The sequence below is a fragment of the Staurois parvus genome, unplaced genomic scaffold, assembly GCF_062004578.1.
Source record: "Staurois parvus isolate SC_StPar_1 unplaced genomic scaffold, SC_StPar_1.0 ptg000362l, whole genome shotgun sequence".
Classification (NCBI taxonomy): Eukaryota; Metazoa; Chordata; class Amphibia; order Anura; family Ranidae; genus Staurois; species Staurois parvus.
In genome coordinates, this window is record NW_028318158.1 from 6,571,614 (window position 1) to 6,591,797 (window position 20,184).

The following is a 20,184-nucleotide window of genomic DNA, read 5'->3' on the forward strand; positions in this document are numbered from 1 at the left end:
CTAAGCATTGCGATTTTTTTTTTTTAACTACTTGCCCTCCAGAGGATTTACCCCCCTTCCTGACCAGGCCATTTTTCGCGATATGGCGCTGCGTTATTTTAACAGAAAATTGCGCGGTCATGCAACATTTCAGCCAAATTAAATTTATATCCTTTTTTTCCCACATATGGAGCTTTGTTTTGGTGGTATTTGACTGCCTCTGCATTTTTTAATTTTTTGCGCTATAAACAAAAAATTAGCAACAATTTTGAGAAAAAAACCTATATTTTTGACTTTTTGCTATTAAACATGTCCAGTAAAAATTAAAAAAAAAAAAAATTTCATCATAAATTTAGGCCAAAATGTATTCTGCTACATGTCTTTGCTAAAAAAAAATTTCAATACGTGTCAATTAATTAGTTTACGTGAAAGTTATAGCATCTACAAATGGTGGTATAGATACTGGGATTTTATTTTTATACTAGTAATGGCAGCAATCATCGACTTATAATGGGACTGCGGTGGGCATACTGACACTGGGGGGAACTGACTAACTGTCACTAGCATCCCCAGTGACACCAAAACAGTGATCAGTGCTAATAAAAAGCACTGACACTGTACAGGGACCCAATGATCAACAGCTGAGGTCGCCATTGGCGACGCGGGTAGAGCACACATGCCCCCTAACCGGAAATGCAAAATCACGTGTATATATACATGTGATTTTGCGCACCCCTGCCACCCTGTAGCAGTATTTCTGCTATAGGGTGGTGTGAAGGCATTAAAGAGATCACTGCAGTCCCCCTTTCAATACCTATGTTTTTGTTCTCCAGAAGGACAGCACTATCTTTGTTCAGGCATCATCCAGGGTCATCACCCTTTAAAGCCAACATACTGAACTTATAAACCTATGAGATACCCAACACACTGAACACATTTGATTGCCAGGTGTAAACAGGAATCCACCAAATGGAGCCTGACAGCTGTCACCAATACTATGTAGATTTGAATTGTCAGTATGTTCATCCTGACTACATCCACAAACAGATAACTGTGACAATGACTAGGAAACACGTGTCAGAATTAGGCAAATGAGTCAGCAGACATACTGTACACATAATGTCTAAAACCGCAAAGCAAACAGGAGCTGACAGGTGATGGGAGATTTTCCTTGCAAAATATCTGTTCAATTTTCTCGAATACAACACAGTGGGTACCTTTACATGGGAAATATTCATCCTACTGACTCTGTGAAAGAACTTACCCATTATAATCACAGTAAAAATAATAAGCCCAGTATATTCATTCTTTAAAACAAAAATGTAAACATTTAAAACATTTTTTACAAAGTGGCTCTATTACTGGAATAATTCAAAACTAATTGCCTCCAGTTGGTAGTAAATGAAATTGGAGGTAATTAAGACCAACTCTAATGTGGCGTACAGAGAGAGACCAAAGTGCCTGTCTCTTTACGCTGTGTAGCAGAGTGGCATGTTTGTCACCACTAACTCCATCCCTCCCCACCTGTCAGTGGTTGGAAAGGCAGCAGGCAGTGGGCAGATTCTATAGCCAATAGCAGGCTGTATATTGATTAGGGATCACAAGGGGAGACACCTGATGGGAAACCAGTGCCTCTGACTCCCACCGAACTTCAAACAGAGAGCTCAGCTGCACTGAGGGTGCAGTGTCCATGTGGATCAGGGGCGGACTGACCATTCGAGCACTCAGGCACTGCACGAGGGCCCAGGGTCAGTTGGGGGCCCTATGAAATGCACCTGGTACCTTTTATAGGCTTTTTTGGGTGTGCTTTGAGTGTGGGCAAGGACACAGGGGCCCCATGATCCCCTATTGCCCAGGGGCCCCATGTATTGTCAGTCTGCCCCTGATGTGGATACTCCATTCTCAGTGCACCTCCACACGCAGTGCTTGTCCCAAATTCTTGTACCCATTTACTGCAGGTACATGAATCTGTTTCCCTCACCAACATTTTTTGTGCGGAGGTGTGCAGAAATTCTAAAGAGCGGCTGTGCACAACAAACTCCATCATTGGTCTCAAGCATTAATCCTTAACCACTTGAACTCCAGAAAGGTTTTACCCCCATCATGACCAGGGCATTTTCTGCTATTCAGCCCTGTGCTACTTTAACTGGCAATTGTGTGGTCATGCAACTCTGCACCCAAATGAAATTTGTATCTTTTTTTACACAGATAGAGCTTTCTTTTGGTGGTATTTGGTCACCACTAGGTTTTTTTTATTATATAAACAAAAAAATGAAGATTTTTGAAAAAAAAAATATTTTCTACTTTCTGTTATAAAATATATCCAATAAAAAAATCAAAAAAATCTAATTTCTTCATAAATTTAGTCCAAAATGTATTCTGCTACATGTCTTTGGTATATAAAAATCCCAATACGTGTATATTAATTGGTTTGTGCAAAAGTTATAGCGGCTACAAACTATGGTATATACTGGCATTTACACAGCTATGACGCTATACTGGTAATGGCTGTGATCAGTGACCTATAATGGGACTGTGATAGTGTGGTGGGCAATCTGGATCTAGCTGGCTGGGAGGGACACTAACTGACACCGACATTAAGTGACACTAATCCAGTGATCAGTGCTAATACTGTACACTGTCGCTTTACTAATGACACTTGCTGGGAATGGGTTAACATCAAGGGGCAATCAAGGGTTAACCATATGCCTAACAATTTGTAATGTGTGTAATATGTGCTGCTTTTATTAAGAGATTTGGCTGTTCTATTCTCCCTGATGTGCAAGGAGAAGAAAGAGCCTGATCACAGCTCTGTGTACACAGCCCTGTGTTGTTTATAAACACAAGGCTCTGTGCTGTGATTGGACACAGCCAATCAGGAGGTCTCAGACATAATTCATTGGTCGGGACTTGCAGACAAAATCCCGCTGTGTTCAACCATAGCGTGGGTCAGCAGGGGGCACGCGTGCAGTCTGATCACAGGAAATCTACCGTGACCGGGCGTCAAGTGCTAAAGCTAGCCATACAATAGTAGAATCTTGTTCAAACTTTTTGTTTTAAGAAAGTTTGTTAGATTTTCTAATCATTAGTGGATCAATTGAACATTCACAGTGATGAGAAAATTTGGAGAAGCAGGATGGAAAATATTCTCAAGCAAATTTATTGTAGTGTATGTGGTTTTTGTTCGGGAAATTACTTTCACTTCAAAATGGAGTTTTAAAAGCATTCTGTACTACGCTAATTCTGTAGTACTTTCAAACAAGTTTTGCCAAATTATCAAATGCACTGAGAATTTTCATACAAATGTTCACAAATCTACTAGTGTATGGCCAGCTTTAGTCATCACATCACACTACGTACATCGAGATTAATTTCTGCAAATAACTTCTGTACTTCCAACCATTATAAATGGTCCACTGCAATGGGAAAATAACTGTTTTATAAGTATGTTAAAGTGATACAAAAGGCTATATTTTTTGGTTTAACCACTTCAAGTCCGGACACTTTCACCCCCTTCCTGTCCAGGCCAATTTTCAGCTTCCAGTGCTATCACACTTTGAATGACAATTGCGCGGTCATGCAACACTGTACCCATATTAATTTTTTAGCATTTTGTTGAGACAGATAACACTTTATTTTGGTGGTATGTATTCACTAGAGATGAGCGAAGAAATGAAAAATTCGATTCGACTGATTCGGCGAATTCGTGGACAATATTCGATTCGAGTCGAATAAATTCGCTGTGAATTTAACTTAAAAAAGGGTGTTTCTAGGCTTCAGAGAGACTTAATATTAGTGCAGAACACTGTACCTTTAATTTAAATGCCCTTGGAGTCTGCTGGGGAAGAGAAATAATACTGTCACTCAGTATGACATGCAGATGAGTGCCGTCGATCTTAGAATCACCGCACACTTCATTCATTTGGCCAGTCACGGGGCCAAAACCAGTGTTTGGAGCCACAGTGTGGCGGTGGAGGCAGCAGCAATGGGAGGCCATACAGCAACCTATGACAAAATGGAAACCAGCAGGAGTGTGAGGAGACCTGAAAGTGGCACATGGCAGAGTGGGAGCAATGGGAGGCGGTACAGGGACCCAGGTCACACTGTGGGCCCAGCAGCAGCGTGACCAGGCGGTACGGGGGTCCATGGCAGATTTGGGGCCTGGCAGCACCTATGGGAGGCCTGTAATCTGCCAGCACCCTATGACAAAATGGAACCCTGGGCTGGGGCAGGCAGAACCGCCGTATCTTTATCACGGTTTTCCCAGGCCACCGAATGGCGACGCTGCATATGCTGACGCAACGCTGTAGTCCCAACATGGGCCCCCTGGCCACGCTTGACTTTCTGGCCACATAGTCGACATACGGCTACGTTTACTTCCTCGGGCGGCTTGACGAAAAATTGCCACACCGCAGAGTAGGAAACTTTGCCTCCTCTACTCCTCACTGGCTGACTGCTACTTCCTCCATGCACACCGGCACCACTACTGGCCGTGGTGGTAGGCTGCAGTGGAGCTGGTGCTCTACTCCGTGGCCGTTTGCCTCCACTGACACTGCTGCGACCCTGCTGCCTCCTGGCAGCAGCAATGGGAGGCCGTACAGGGACCCATGAGAGACTCTGGACTTGGCAGCAGCATGAGGAGGCGGTATATAGGGGCCCATGGCAGATTAGGGGCCTGGCAGCAGCTATGGGAGGCCCGTAATCTGCCAGCACCCTATGTCAAAAAATTCAACACACCAGCAGTGTGAAGAGACCTGAATGTGGCACATGGCAGAGTGTGGCGATGGAAACAGCAGCAATGGGAGGCCGTACAGGGACCCATGAGAGACTCTGGACTTGGCAGCAGCATGAGGAGGCGGTATATAGGGGCCCATGGCAGATTAGGGGCCTGGCAGTAGCTATGGGAGGCCCGTAATCTGCCAGCACCCTATGTCAAAAAATTCAACACAACAGCAGTGTGTGAGGAGACCTGAAAGTGGCACATGGCAGAGTGTGGCGATGGAGACAGCAGCAATGGGAGGCCGTACAGGGACCTATGAGAGACTCTGGACTTGGCAGCAGCATGAGGAGGCGGTATATAGGGGCCAATGGCAGATTAGGGGCCTGGCAGCAGCTATGGGAGGCCCGTAATCTGCCAGCACCCTATGTCAAAAAATTCAACACACCAGCAGTGTGAAGAGACCTGAATGTGGCACATGGCAGAGTGTGGCGATGGAAACAGCAGCAATGGGAGGCCGTACAGGGATCCATGAGAGACTCTGGACTTGGCAGCAGCATGAGGAGGCGGTATATAGGGGCCCATGGCAGATTAGGGGCCTGGCAGCAGCTATGGGAGGCCCGTAATCTGCCAGCACCCTATGTCAAAAAATTCAACACAACAGCAGTGTGTGAGGAGACCTGAAAGTGGCACATGGCAGAGTGTGGCGATGGAGACAGCAGCAATGGGAGGCCGTACAGGGACCCATGAGAGACTCTGGACTTGGCAGCAGCATGAGGAGGCGGTATATAGGGGCCCATGGCAGATTAGGGGCCTGGCAGCAGCTATGGGAAGCCCGTAATCTGCCAGCACCCTATGTCAAAAAATTGAAAACACAAGCAGTGTGAAGAGACCTGAATGTGGCACATGGCAGAGTGTGGCGATGGAGACAGCAGCAATGGGAGGCCGTACAGGGACCCATGAGAGACTCTGGACTTGGCAGCAGCATGAGGAGGCGGTATATAGGGGCCCATGGCAGATTAGGGGCCTGGCAGCAGCTATGGGAGGCCCGTAATCTGCCAGCACCCTATGTCAAAAAATTCAACACAACAGCAGTGTGTGAGGAGACCTGAAAGTGGCACATGGCAGAGTGTGGCGATGGAGACAGCAGCAATGGGAGGCCGTACAGGGACCCATGAGAGACTCTGGACTTGGCAGCAGCATGAGGAGGCGGTATATAGGGGCCCATGGCAGATTAGGGGCCTGGCAGCAGCTATGGGAGGCCCGTAATCTGCCAGCACCCTATGTCAAAAAATTGAAAACACAAGCAGTGTGAAGAGACCTGAATGTGGCACATGGCAGAGTGTGGCGATGGAGACAGCAGCAATGGGAGGCCGTACAGGGACCCATGAGAGACTCTGGACTTGGCAGCAGCATGAGGAGGCGGTATATAGGGGCCCATGGCAGATTAGGGGCCTGGCAGCAGCTATGGGAGGCCCGTAATCTGCCAGCACCCTATGTCAAAAAATTCAACACAACAGCAGTGTGTGAGGAGACCTGAAAGTGGCACATGGCAGAGTGTGGCGATGGAGACAGCAGCAATGGGAGGCCGTACAGGGACCCATGAGAGACTCTGGACTTGGCAGCAGCATGAGGAGGCGGTATATAGGGGCCCATGGCAGATTAGGGGCCTGGCAGCAGCTATGGGAAGCCCGTAATCTGCCAGCACCCTATGTCAAAAAATTGAAAACACAAGCAGTGTGAAGAGACCTGAATGTGGCACATGGCAGAGTGTGGCGATGGAGACAGCAGCAATGGGAGGCCGTACAGGGACCCATGAGAGACTCTGGACTTGGCAGCAGCATGAGGAGGCGGTATATAGGGGCCCATGGCAGATTAGGGGCCTGGCAGCAGCTATGGGAGGCCCGTAATCTGCCAGCACCCTATGTCAAAAAATTCAACACAACAGCAGTGTGTGAGGAGACCTGAAAGTGGCACATGGCAGAGTGTGGCGATGGAGACAGCAGCAATGGGAGGCCGTACAGGGACCCATGAGAGACTCTGGACTTGGCAGCAGCATGAGGAGGCGGTATATAGGGGCCCATGGCAGATTAGGGGCCTGGCAGCAGCTATGGGAGGCCCGTAATCTGCCAGCACCCTATGTCAAAAAATTGAAAACACAAGCAGTGTGAAGAGACCTGAATGTGGCACATGGCAGAGTGTGGCGATGGAGACAGCAGCAATGGGAGGCCGTACAGGGACCCATGAGAGACTCTGGACTTGGCAGCAGCATGAGGAGGTGGTATATAGGGGCCCATGGCAGATTAGGGGCCTGGCAGCAGCTATGGGAGGCCCGTAATCTGCCAGCACCCTATGTCAAAAAATTGAAAACACAAGCAGTGTGAAGAGACCTGAATGTGGCACATGGCAGAGTGTGGCGATGGAGACAGCAGCAATGGGAGGCCGTACAGGGACCCATGAGAGACTCTGGACTTGGCAGCAGCATGAGGAGGCGGTATATAGGGGCCCATGGCAGATTAGGGGCCTGGCAGCAGCTATGGGAGGCCCGTAATCTGCCAGCACCCTATGTCAAAAAATTGAAAACACAAGCAGTGTGAAGAGACCTGAATGTGGCACATGGCAGAGTGTGGCGATGGAGACAGCAGCAATGGGAGGCCGTACAGGGACCCATGAGAGACTCTGGACTTGGCAGCAGCATGAGGAGGCGGTATATAGGGGCCCATGGCAGATTAGGGGCCTGGCAGCAGCTATGGGAGGCCCGTAATCTGCCAGCACCCTATGTCAAAAAATTCAACACAACAGCAGTGTGTGAGGAGACCTGAAAGTGGCACATGGCAGAGTGTGGCGATGGGGACAGCAGCAATGGGAGGCCGTACAGGGACCCATGAGAGACTCTGGACTTGGCAGCAGCATGAGGAGGCGGTATATAGGGGCCCATGGCAGATTAGGGGCCTGGCAGCAGCTATGGGAGGCCCGTAATCTGCCAGCACCCTATGTCAAAAAATTGAAAACACAAGCAGTGTGAAGAGACCTGAATGTGGCACATGGCAGAGTGTGGCGATGGAGACAGCAGCAATGGGAGGCCGTACAGGGACCCATGAGAGACTCTGGACTTGGCAGCAGCATGAGGAGGCGGTATATAGGGGCCTATGGCAGATTAGGGGCCTGGCAGCAGCTATAGGAGGCCCGTAATCTGCCAGCACCCTATGTCAAAAAATTCAACACACCAGCAGTGTGTGAGGAGACCTGAAAGTGGCACATGTTTGAGGCATGATTCATGGCGGATTTAGTCAGTTGTGTCAGGAACTGGTGGTTTGAAATCCAGACTAATCCACGCCTGATTCATTTTCACAAACGTGAGTCTCTCCACACTTTGGGTGGACAGTCGTGTCCTCCGCGGAGTTACAATACCTCCTGCCGCACTAAACACGCGCTCCGATGCCACGCTACTGGCCGGGCATGACAGCCTTTCAAGGGAAAATTCAGCTAGTTGGGGCCAAAGGTCAAGTTTCGTTGCCCAGTAGTCAAGAGGATTGTCTACCTCGGTTGGCAGGGTGCTGTCCAAGTAGGCCCAAGCCTGTTGTTTGAGCTCCTGCTCCAGGTCCACCTGATGCTGCTGCTGCTGCGGCTGGTTAGTAGTTTCCTCACTGCGCTGGTGAAGAAAGCTACTCATCATCGACTGCAGACTGAGGCAGCCGCTGCTGGTGGAGCTGCCACTGCTCCTACCACCCCACCCCTCCCCTGCTGCCATGCCAGCGGAACGCGAGCGCACAGGGCCCACAGTGTCTGAGGATGGACGTTGGCGCACAAAGGCAGAGACCAACTGACTACATAGGTGGTTTTTATAGTACGTAATTTTGGCCTCCCTCTCAGCAGGTGTGAAAAAGGCCACCATTTTGGACCGGTAGCGAGGGTCCAACAAGGTGGACAGCCAAAAGTCATCCCTCTGTCTGATGGTTATTATTCGGCTGTCGCTACGCAAGCAAGCGAGCATGCTATGGGCCATTTGTGCCAAGGAATGCGAGGGACTCCCTGCCTCCATCTCCACAGCATACTGCCACGGTGCGTCTGGGTCCTCTGTCTCCTCCTCCTCCTCCTCTACCAGATGCTCCTGCTCCTCCACTTCTGTCCGCTGAGTGGAAAAACCACCCATTTCACTCAATAATTCCTGAGCACAAATGTCCTCCTCTACCTCCTCCTCTTCTTCCTGTCCTGCCCCCACAGGGGTCATGTGGCGTTGAGATCTGTGCGCCACGTCTACCGCACCCTGACCAGCCATTGTTAACAGCATTTGTTCCAGGACGTGCAACAGAGGAATGACGTCGTTCATCCCATAGTCCTGCCGACTCACGAATAGCGTGGCCTCCTCAAAGGGCCTGAGCAAGCGGCAGGTGTCACGCATGAGCTGCCAATGGCTGACATCTAAGTTACACAGGGGAGTACCTTTATCCGCTTGTAACATAAGGAAATCGGTGATGGCCTTTCGCTGCTCGTAAAGGCGGTCTAACATGTGTAGGGTTGAATTCCACCTTGTTGCAACGTCGCAGATCAGGCGATGCTGTGGAATTCCGTTCTGCCGCTGCAGCTCAATGAGGGTGTTCTTTGCGGTGTAGGAATGGCTGAAATGCATGCACAGTTTACGTGACATTTTAAGGATGTCTTGCAGTGGGATGGTGGATTTTAGGAACCGCTTGACAACCAGATTGAACACGTGAGCCATGCATGGCGCATGGCACAACCTTCCTTGACGCAGAGCAGACACCATGTTCTTTCCGTTGTCGGTCAACATGGTTCCGATTTTAAGTTTGCGCGGAGACAGCCATCTGTCGATTTCTCTGTTCATTACACTCAGCAGTTCCTCCCCTGTGTGACTACGTTCGCCAAGGCATACCAGGTGCAGCACAGCGTGACACCGTTGCGCCCTGCACATGTGATATGCCGGTCGGGTAATGGGACTTGGCACGGGGGTGGCGGCTGAGGACACGGCGGAAAAAGAGGTGGTAGAGGCGGACATGTTTGCTGGACCAAGGACGTGCAAACGTGGAGGCAAAAGCGTCGTGACCTGTCCAAGTTGCTGGTGCGGCTGTGCCGGCACCACGTTCACCCAGTGGGCCGTAAATGACATGTACTGTCCCTGACCGTAGTTACAGCTCCACACGTCGGCGCTGCCGTGCACTTTGGCAGAGACCGACATGCTCAAAGACTGGCCCACCATCTCTTCTACATGTGAATGCAGGGCTGGCACTGCCTTTTGGGCAAAGAAATGACGGCTTGGCACTCTCCACCGCGGCGCGGCACAAGCCATCATTTCTCGGAAAGGTGCTGAGTCCACCAGTTGGAAAGGGAGGGACTGCAGCACCAGCAACTTGGACAGGAGGACGTTCAGCTTTTGCACCGTCGGGTGCGTGCTCGCAAACTGTTGTCTCTTGGAAACGGATTCCAAGAAAGACTGTTGACGGAATCCGAGAAGAGGAGTAGCAGGAGAAGGAGCATCTGAACGAGCGGAAGATGCCAACGAGCGACAACTCCCCTCAGCAGAGGTGTTGGAGCCTTGACTGGCTGATAGAGGGTGATTGACGACGTCGGGTGACGGAGCAAGTAACGGAGCGGGTGATGGAGCGGGGGCTGGGGCAGGCAGAACCGCCGTATCTTTATCACGGTTTTCCCAGGCCAACGAATGGTGACGCTGCATATGCTGACGCAACGCTGTAGTCCCAACATGGGCCCCCTGGCCACGCTTGACTTTCTGGCCACATAGTCGACATACGGCTACGTTTACTTCCTCGGGCGGCTTGACGAAAAATTGCCACACCACCGAGTAGGAAACTTTGCCCCCGCTACTCCTCACTGGCTGACTGCTACTTCCTCCGTGCGCACCGGCACCACTACTGGCCGTGGTGGTAGGCTGCAGTGGAGCTGGTGCTCTACTCCGTGGCCGTTTGGCTCCACTGACACTGATGCGACCCTGCTGCCTCCTGGGCAACCCACCGACTGTTTCGCTCGCTGCCAAGCTGGCACCCTCTTCTCCTGATGATGCGGAAGAAATTGCCTGATGACGACGAGGCAGCCAAGTGCGATCAACCTCCTCATCATCAGGTACGGTCTCCGCCTCACTACTAGCCCCCTCGGCTGCGTCTGGGTCAGGAGACAGACCTGTCTCTAGACCGGCTACAGAGCCACTCTCCTCGCCAGTACTTCTTCGCCTGGCTGCTGAAAAGGCCGATGTCTCCCCCCGTTCCTGACCGCCCTCTGTTAGCTCTTCCTCACTGTACAGTGGGGCTGAGCCCACAGCATGCGATACTTCGCTTGGTGAGGGAACAGCAAAGGACAGGGGCAGGTAGAGGACATGTGATTTCAGTGGGCTTGCTCCCGGGCCATGCCAACTAACGGTTGTGTCTGACGTACCCACCAACCGTTGGCTGTAGGTGTCAGAGGTGACCTGGGAAGAGGAAGACGACCGAGCCAACCAATCAATGACGGCAGGGTTGTCGGTGGAGACACGACCGCTGGATGACACCGGGAGCACTGGCCTCTGGCTGCGAATAGTGCTGCCTCGACCCCTTCCTCTGCTGCCACGTCTGCTCGCTCCTAAAAAATTGCCTCCTCTGCCACTCCTCTGCATGTTGTCTGACATACTCTTTAATTCAACGATTATGTGTCCCTGAGTAACAATTCTCTGGCACTCAGTAACAATTCTGTCTGTCCCTGAGTAAAAATTCTGTGGCCCTAAGTAAAGTTTCTGTGGCCCTGAGTAACAATTCTCTGGCACTCAGTAACAATTCTGTCTGTCCCTGAGTAAAAATTCTGTGGCCCTAAGTAAAGTTTCTGTGGCCCTGAGTAACAATTCTCTGGCACTCCGTAACAATTCTGTCTGTCCCTGAGTAACAATTCTCTGGCACTCAGTAACAATTCTGTCTGTCCCTGAGTAACAATTCTCTGGCACTCAGTAACAATTCTGTCTGTCCCTGAGTAAAAATTCTGTGGCCCTAAGTAAAGTTTCTGTGGCCCTGAGTAACAATTCTCTGGCACTCAGTAACAATTCTGTCTGTCCCTGAGTAACAATTCTCTGGCACTCAGTAACAATTCTGTCTGTCCCTGAGTAAAAATTCTGTGGCCCTAAGTAAAGTTTCTGTGGCCCTGAGTAACAATTCTCTGGCACTCAGTAACAATTCTGTCTGTCCCTGAGTAACAATTCTCTGGCACTCAGTAACAATTCTGTCTGTCCCTGAGTAAAAATTCTCTGGCACTCCGTAACAATTCTGTCTGTCCCTGAGTAAAAATTCTGTGGCCCTAAGTAAAGTTTCTGTGGCCCTGAGTAACAATTCTCTGGCACTCAGTAACAATTCTGTCTGTCCCTGAGTAACAATTCTCTGGCACTCAGTAACAATTCTGTCTGTCCCTGAGTAAAAATTCTGTGGCCCTAATTAAAGTTTCTGTGGCCCTGAGTAACAATTCTCTGGCACTCCGTAACAATTCTGTCTGTCCCCGAGTAAAAATTCTGTGGCCCTAAGTAAAGTTTCTGTGGCCCTGAGTAACAATTCTCTGGCACTCAGTAACAATTTTGTCTGTCCCTGAGTAACAATTCTCTGGCACTCAGTAACAATTCTGTCTGTCCCTGAGTAAAAATTCTGTGGCCCTAAGTAAAGTTTCTGTGGCCCTGAGTAACAATTCTCTGGCACTCCGTAACAATTCTGTCTGTCCCTGAGTATGAATTCTGTGGCCCTAACTAGCGTTTCTTTGTCCCTAAGTAACAGTTCTGTGGCCCTGAGTAACAATTCTGTGTCTGTGCGAGTAACAATTCTGTGGCCCTAAGTAACAGTTCTGTGGCCCTCAGTAACAGTTCTGTGTCTGTGCGAGTAACAATTCTGTGTCTGTGCGAGTAACAATTCTGTGGCCCTAAGTAAAGTTTCTGTGGCCCTCAGTAACAGTTCTGTGTCTGTGCGAGTAACAATTCTGTGTCTGTGCGAGTAACAATTCTGTGGCCCTAAGTAAAGTTTCTGTGGCCCTAAGTAACAATTCTCTGGCACTCAGTAACAATTCTGTCTGTCCCTGAGTAACAATTCTCTGGCACTCAGTAACAATTCTGTCTGTCCCTGAGTAAAAATTCTGTGGCCCTAAGTAAAGTTTCTGTGGCCCTGAGTAACAATTCTCTGGCACTCCGTAACAATTCTGTCTGTCCCTGAGTAACAATTCTCTGGCACTCAGTAACAATTCTGTCTGTCCCTGAGTAAAAATTCTGTGGCCCTAAGTAAAGTTTCTGTGGCCCTGAGTAACAATTCTCTGGCACTCCGTAACAATTCTGTCTGTCCCTGAGTATGAATTCTGTGGCCCTAACTAGCGTTTCTTTGTCCCTAAGTAACAGTTCTGTGGCCCTGAGTAACAATTCTGTGTCTGTGCGAGTAACAATTCTGTGGCCCTAAGTAACAGTTCTGTGGCCCTCAGTAACAGTTCTGTGTCTGTGCGAGTAACAATTCTGTGTCTGTGCGAGTAACAATTCTGTGGCCCTAAGTAACAGTTCTGTGGCCTTCAGTAACAATTCTGTGTCTGTGCGAGTAACAATTCTGTGTCTGTGCGAGTAACAATTCTGTGGCCCTAAGTAAAGTTTCTGTGGCCCTAAGTAACAATTCTCTGGCACTCAGTAACAATTCTGTCTGTCCCTGAGTAACAATTCTCTGGCACTCAGTAACAATTCTGTCTGTCCCTGAGTAAAAATTCTGTGGCCCTAAGTAAAGTTTCTGGGGCCCTGAGTAACAATTCTCTGGCACTCCGTAACAATTCTGTCTGTCCCTGAGTAACAATTCTCTGGCACTCAGTAACAATTCTGTCTGTCCCTGAGTAAAAATTCTGTGGCCCTAAGTAAAGTTTCTGTGGCCCTAAGTAACAATTCTCTGGCACTCAGTAACAATTCTGTCTGTCCCTGAGTAACAATTCTCTGGCACTCAGTAACAATTCTGTCTGTCCCTGAGTAAAAATTCTGTGGCCCTAATAACGTTTCTGTGGCCCTAAGTAACAATTCTCTGGCACTGAGTAACAATTCTGTCTGTCCCTGAGTATGAATTCTGTGGCCCTAACTAGCGTTTCTTTGTCCCTAAATAACGATTCTGTGGCCCTCATTAACAAGTCTGTGTCCCTGAGTAATGGTTCTCTGTCCCTAAGTAACTTTTCTCTGTCCCCAATTATCGTTTCTGTGGCCCTAACTCTGTCCCTGTCCCTAGTACAGAGCGGTCTGCCTCTGTTCAATAACTGCAGGCAAATGAAGAATTCCAAAATGGCCGCTATTTATAGCTCGACCATTACACAGTGCTGGCTGGCTGGCTGCTGATTGGCTGATGCGATCACATGTAGTTGAGGAATGCATTATGGGTCAGCGCGCCTTGTCTGCGCGCCTTCCCAGACATCCCCGCTCCGTCGCCGCACATGTCAGCCGCCATTTTCTGAAAAATTTCGATTCGCGCGTCCGAATTAGGCTATTTTTCGGATTCGGCACGAATCGAAATTTTTCCGATATTCGACTTGAATTCCACTTCGGATACTTCGATTCGCTCATCTCTAGTATTCACCACTGGGATTTTTATTTTTTTGCTATATAAATGAAAAAGTGTTTTTCTTATAAAACTTTGCAAATAAATAATCTTTACTCATAAATCTTGGACAAAATGTATTCCTCTATCTTTTTAGTAAATAAAATAATAACCCAAATTTAGTTTATAACCAAAAATTATAATTTTTAAAAAATGTTTTTACATTTTTATTTAATTTTTTAATGTTATTATTTATGTTTGTTTTAGTTTTTTTTTTTACATACTATCACCCTAGCAGTACAGTGTCACCATAGTGACACTACTACTTGTGGGAAGGGGGGGTGATGAAGATTTTTTTTTTTTCTTTTTTTACACTGATTGCTTTTGCACCCATAAAGGCTGTAAAAGCAAATCATTTCTCCTTCTCTTTGGCTGCATTCCTGCAGCCATTGAGAAATACTGTGAGAGCTGTGATTGGTCACAGCTTGTCACATGGTACAAGGCTGTTGTGAATAGCCTTGCACCATGTGACCTCTGTGATCATTCACAGATTTCCCTAGTAGTAAGCAATGATGTAAGGAAGTGACATCTTGTTTACTACTGTTCATGTGATCACTGATTGGCCAATCAGTGATCACATGAATTGGGACCTCACACAGCCGTTTATCAACATGGTTAAAGTGATTCTAAAGGCATACATTAAAAAAAATTCAATAAATAACAAACATGTCTATATTTACCTGCTGTGTGCAGTGGTTTTGCACAGAGAAGCCTGGATCCTCCTCTTCTTGGGTCCCCCGCTGGCGCTCCAGGCTCCTCCCTGCTGTCGAGTGCCCCGACAGCAAGCAGATTGCTATTGGGGCCACCTGCTGCTCCATGTCCATTCACAAACAGAGCTGCTGCTCAGCCCCACCCCCTCTCTCTTCTCATTGGCTCACTGGCTGTGAATGACAGCAGTGGGAGCCAATGGCTCCTGCTGATGTCTCAGCTAATGACGAGAGGGAGTCCGAGACTCCAGTGCACATTGCTGGATCGAATGCATGAAGGTAAAAAACCTTGAGCCTTTACAACCACTTTAATGTAAAAAATATGTTATACTTGCCTGGTCTGTACAATGGTATTGCACAGAGAGGCCTACCTCCTCTGTTGGCAATCCCATGCCAGTTTCTCCCTACTCCATGTGCCTCTCTAGCAAGCTGGGTGCCGGCTGACCGAATGCTGGTTTTCCAGCAGGACCATTCGGCAGAATCCAGACGACTTTCAGTATGTGTATTCCCTGCTTTAGCTTAGCCTGCGGTTGCCATGGTGCTATACATGTGATCAGTTATGACACCAACCATTTAATGACAGCTTGATTAAACGCACAAGCAACTGAGACAGTTATCATTCATGGCATGCTTTAAATGTAACTGTTTTGAGAAACTTACGTTGATGGGTTTAGTCCCACTTGAACCCTAAAGCAGAACTAAAGCAAAAAAAAATGGCTAAGAGGAGATGGGGCTTTACATATCTTCTCTGGCAAAAATTTCTTCCACTTTCTCCAACAGTGGGGATTTCATTAATCTCACTGACACTAATGATGGGCAATAGTTACTACCACTGTCACTAATGAGGGGTATTTATAACTTTCACTGACACCAATGATGGGGCAATAGTTACTCCCACTTACACCAACGATGGGGCTTTTATTAATCTCACTGACACCAATTATGGGCATTTATTACTCCAACTGACACCAATGATGGGCAATAGTTACTCCCACTTAAACCAATGAAGGGGCTTTTATTAATCCAACTGACACCAATGATGGGCAAAAGTTTCTCCCACTGACACCAATGATGGAGCAATAGTTATTCTCTGGTCTAGATGATAACAGCTACAAATATATGTAAAACGTTGAATGCCTCCCAAGCAATGCTGCCCTGTACAACTGCCTAGTTGGCTGTTTTTTTTATATACAGTCTCTTTGTGTATCCATTCTAGCACAACATGAGCTGACTGTATCGCTGATCTGCAAGAATGCTGATAATCTGAACTATATTCTAAATATACACCTTTATTAAACAAGAGGAGAATCTCCACCTCGCTCTGCTGTGTTTGATTTGTGACTAACCTAGATGATGTGTTCCTGAACATTCCACTTCTCTGCAACAAGACTCAGACAGCAAAGTATGTGCTATGATTTTTATTATTATTATTACTACTTTATAGTGAACCCATGGTTTGCCTATGCAGGAACATTTAACATTCGTTATATGAACAAAAAACAATCTAACTATGGAATTATTACAATCTGTAAATCATCTAAAATGTATGCAAGTATTCCTTTTCAATTATACCTACAGTGAAAGAAATAAGTATTTGATCCCCTGCTGATTTCGAATGTTTGCCCACCCACAAAGAAATGATCAGTCTAAAAATCGAATTGTAGGTGTATTGTAACACTGAGAGACAGAATAGCAACAAACAAATTCAAAAGAAATGTAGGTCTAACAAATTATGCACTGATTTGCATGTTCATGTGGGAAGTAAGTATTTGATCCCTTATCATTCAGCAGGGTTTCTGACTACCAGGTGTCTTTCATACAGGTAACAAGCTGAGATTAGAAGCAGTCTCTTAAAGGGAGTGCTGCTAATCTCATTTTGTTACCTGTATAAAAGACACCTGTCCACAGGAGCAACCAAACAATCAGATTCCAAACTCCCCACCATGGCAAAGACCAAAGAGCTGTCCAAGGATTGTAGACCTACACAAGGCTGTACTGGGCTACCAAACTATCACCAAGCAGCTTGGTGAGAAGGTGACAACAGTTGGTGCAATCATTTGCAAATGGAAGAAACACAAAACAACTGTCAGTCTCCCTAGGTCTGGTGCACCATGCAAGATCTCACCTCGTGGAGTGTCAATTATCATGAGAACAGTGAGGAATCATCCCAGAACTACACAAGAGGATCTTGTCAATGATCTCCAGGCAGCTGGGACCACAGTCACCAAGAAAACAATTGGTAACACACTATGCCAACAAGGATTGAAATCCTGCAGTGCCCGTAAGGTCCCTCTGTTTAAGAAAGCACATGTCCAGGCCCATCTGAAGTTTGCCACTGAACATCTGAATGATGCAGAGGAGGACTGGTTGAAAGTGTTGTGGTCAGATGAGACCAAAATCGAGCTCTTTGGCATCAACTCAACTCGTCGTGTTTGGAGGAGAAAGAATGCTGCCTATGTCCCCAAGAACACCATCCCAACTGTCAAACATGGTGGTGGAAACATTCTGCTTTGGGGGTATTTTTCTAGTAAAGGGGGCAGGACAACTGCACCGCATCAAAGGGACGATGGATGGGGCAATGTACCATCAAATCTTGGGTGAGAACCTTCTTCCCTCATCCAGGGCATTGAAAATGGGTCGTGGATGGGTGTTCCAGCATGACTATGACCCAAAACTCACGGCCAAGGCAACAAAGGAGTGGCTCAAGAAGAAGCACATTAAGGCGTAGCCAGTCTCCAGACCTTAATCCGATTGAAAATCTGTAGATTAAGGTCTGGGAGCTGAAAGTTCGAGTTGCCAAACGTCAGCCACCAAACCTTAATGACTTGGAGAGGATCTGCCAAGAGGAGTGGGCCAAAATCCCTCCTGAGATGTGTGCAAACCTGGTGGCCAACTACAGGAAACGTCTGACCTCTGTGATTGCCAACAAGGGATTTGCCAACAACTACTAAGTCATGTTTTGTGAAGGGGATCAAATACTTATTTCCCTCATGAACATGCAAATCAGTTCAGAATTTATTAGACATGCATTTCTTTTGAAGTTTTTGTTGCTATTCTGTCTCTAAGTGTTACAATATACCTACCATTTGATTTTTAGACTAATCATTTCTTTGTGAGTGGGCAAACATTCAAAATCAGCAGGGGATCAAATACTTATTTTCTTCACTCTAGTCAGTTAGACCCTTAAAGAATTTTGATGCACACAAACACAATACAATACCCACATTTTTGGTAAAATAGAAAATTTGGTGTTGCACCGAGTAAATAGATACCAAACATGTCACGCTTTAAAATTGCACACGCTTATGGAATGGTGCCAAACTACAGTATAAATCAATACAGTAAAAATCTCCATAGGCGACGCTTTAAAAGCCATTTTTAAGCCTTTACAGGTTACCAGGTTTAGAGTTACAGAGGAGGTCTGGTGCTAGAATTATTGCTTTTCCTCTGACGTTCACGGTGATACCTCACATGTGTACTGCGATTGCTATTTTCGTATGGTTATGAGACCACTGTGTGCGTTCGTTTTTGCACGTGAGCAGGGGGGGTCGAGGGTACTTTACATTTTTTTATTACTATTTATTTGTTTTGTGCACTGGTACACTGTGACAGATGTTTTTGTGTACTGGTGCACTGTGACAGATGATGACATGTTTGTGGGACACTGACAGATGTTGACATGTGGACAGGGACAAATGGTGCTTGGTGCACTGGTGTGAGATGGCTGCAGATCTGTGTAACTGATGAATAAATTCATCAGCTACACAGATCAACTGTCACAGTTTGCAGCATCCTCCCCCCTCACAGAGCTCAGTGTGGGGAAACAACTGCAGAGACACCTGTCTCAGTTGACATTCTGAGATGGCTGTGACTGGACAAAGTCATCATGTGATCGCGAGGGCCAATCAGAGAGCTCATATCCCGATCCAAGATGGACTGAGTCCGAGAGACACAGCCATCACAGAATTGTGCTGTTGCGGGGTCTCGGGGCGTGCAGGCACGTGTTCTGAGGGGTGTACAGGAACATCCACTCAGAATGGAGAAGTTCCCACCTGGCCGTTTACATTGGCCAGGTGGGAGGTGGTTAACATACATCGTTGTTGGTGGATGCAAAGGAGATTGTACAATGCAATCATAATATGTAGAGTCAGATTTAAAGTGAAAATAAACAGTTTTTTTTAGTTTTGGATAGAGTGGAGATGGATTAGAACAGCTGTCATTAAGGAGATTCACCCTCTCTATTTGTCCTATTTGCCATTATCATTGAAAGTAAAAGATCCCCTAAATTTTGGGCTGTCGCCAGAAAAGTAATATAGGAGAAATTTTCCAATGGGCACATGTGTTCTGGTGACTTGGGGGTTCCCAAAGGATTCCCTTAATTTGCAAGGATTTCCTCTCACTTCATGGTTGGCTATGGGACAGGAAGTGAAGGGAAATCTCCAAAATGGGACACGGTTGGCAAACAAAAATCTGACAGGGGTTATAACGCTCCCTTGCTCTATTCAAAATGACTAAAAGTGTTGCCTATAGTTCTACTTTAACTCAAAAAAGAACCTTCTATTGCTCTCGGCCTTCAAATTTCCAAATATTTTTTTTTGCTGCTGTGATCCAACTTCCTGGATGTTTATGGATGATTTTTTTTTGAAAATAAGGATATTGTTCAGTTTAACTTTAGCTGGTATTACAGGGTTTAGTTGTAAGCCATGTACCGGGGTGGGCTCCCCAGGATACAGTGAAGTCACGAACGAGGAAAGCAACCCCAACACCAGCTTTTGCTACGACAGAATTTTACTTAGATGTGGCAAATAAACACAACCACAAATGCTGGGAACATACAATACATTTACATACACCCAGCCCAAAGGCTGAGACCCTTGTGCTGCACAGCACGGCGCCCTCTGATAGATGAAGGTAGAAAGTGAAGTAATTTACCTACTGGCGGGCACAACTAAGCTGCCACACCTTACTTGTTATTACCCTAAAAGAGCAGGAATCAGTGTATGGGTGTATGGTATGGGCTAGCCTGCGGTGCAGCACAACAGCTGACAATCTTACACAAATCTACAGTATTCCCTCTCCCATAACTGGTCCTAAAGCATGTGCCTGAGTATTCCTTCTGAACAAAATGCCAGACTGGCTTGAGTTTGTAGGATTTTATCAGCTCTCCAATGTGAAATGTCACTTTAAGTTGTGGAGTCCT

At 47.1% G+C, this 20,184-nt stretch overlaps 1 protein-coding gene across 1 annotated transcript in view; it reads right to left on the bottom strand.

Moving 5' to 3' along the window:
• The window catches only part of CAPN8 (calpain 8), a 99,433-nt gene that overhangs the window by 57,519 nt on the left and 21,730 nt on the right, over window positions 1–20,184 (bottom strand). The window lies entirely within an intron of this gene.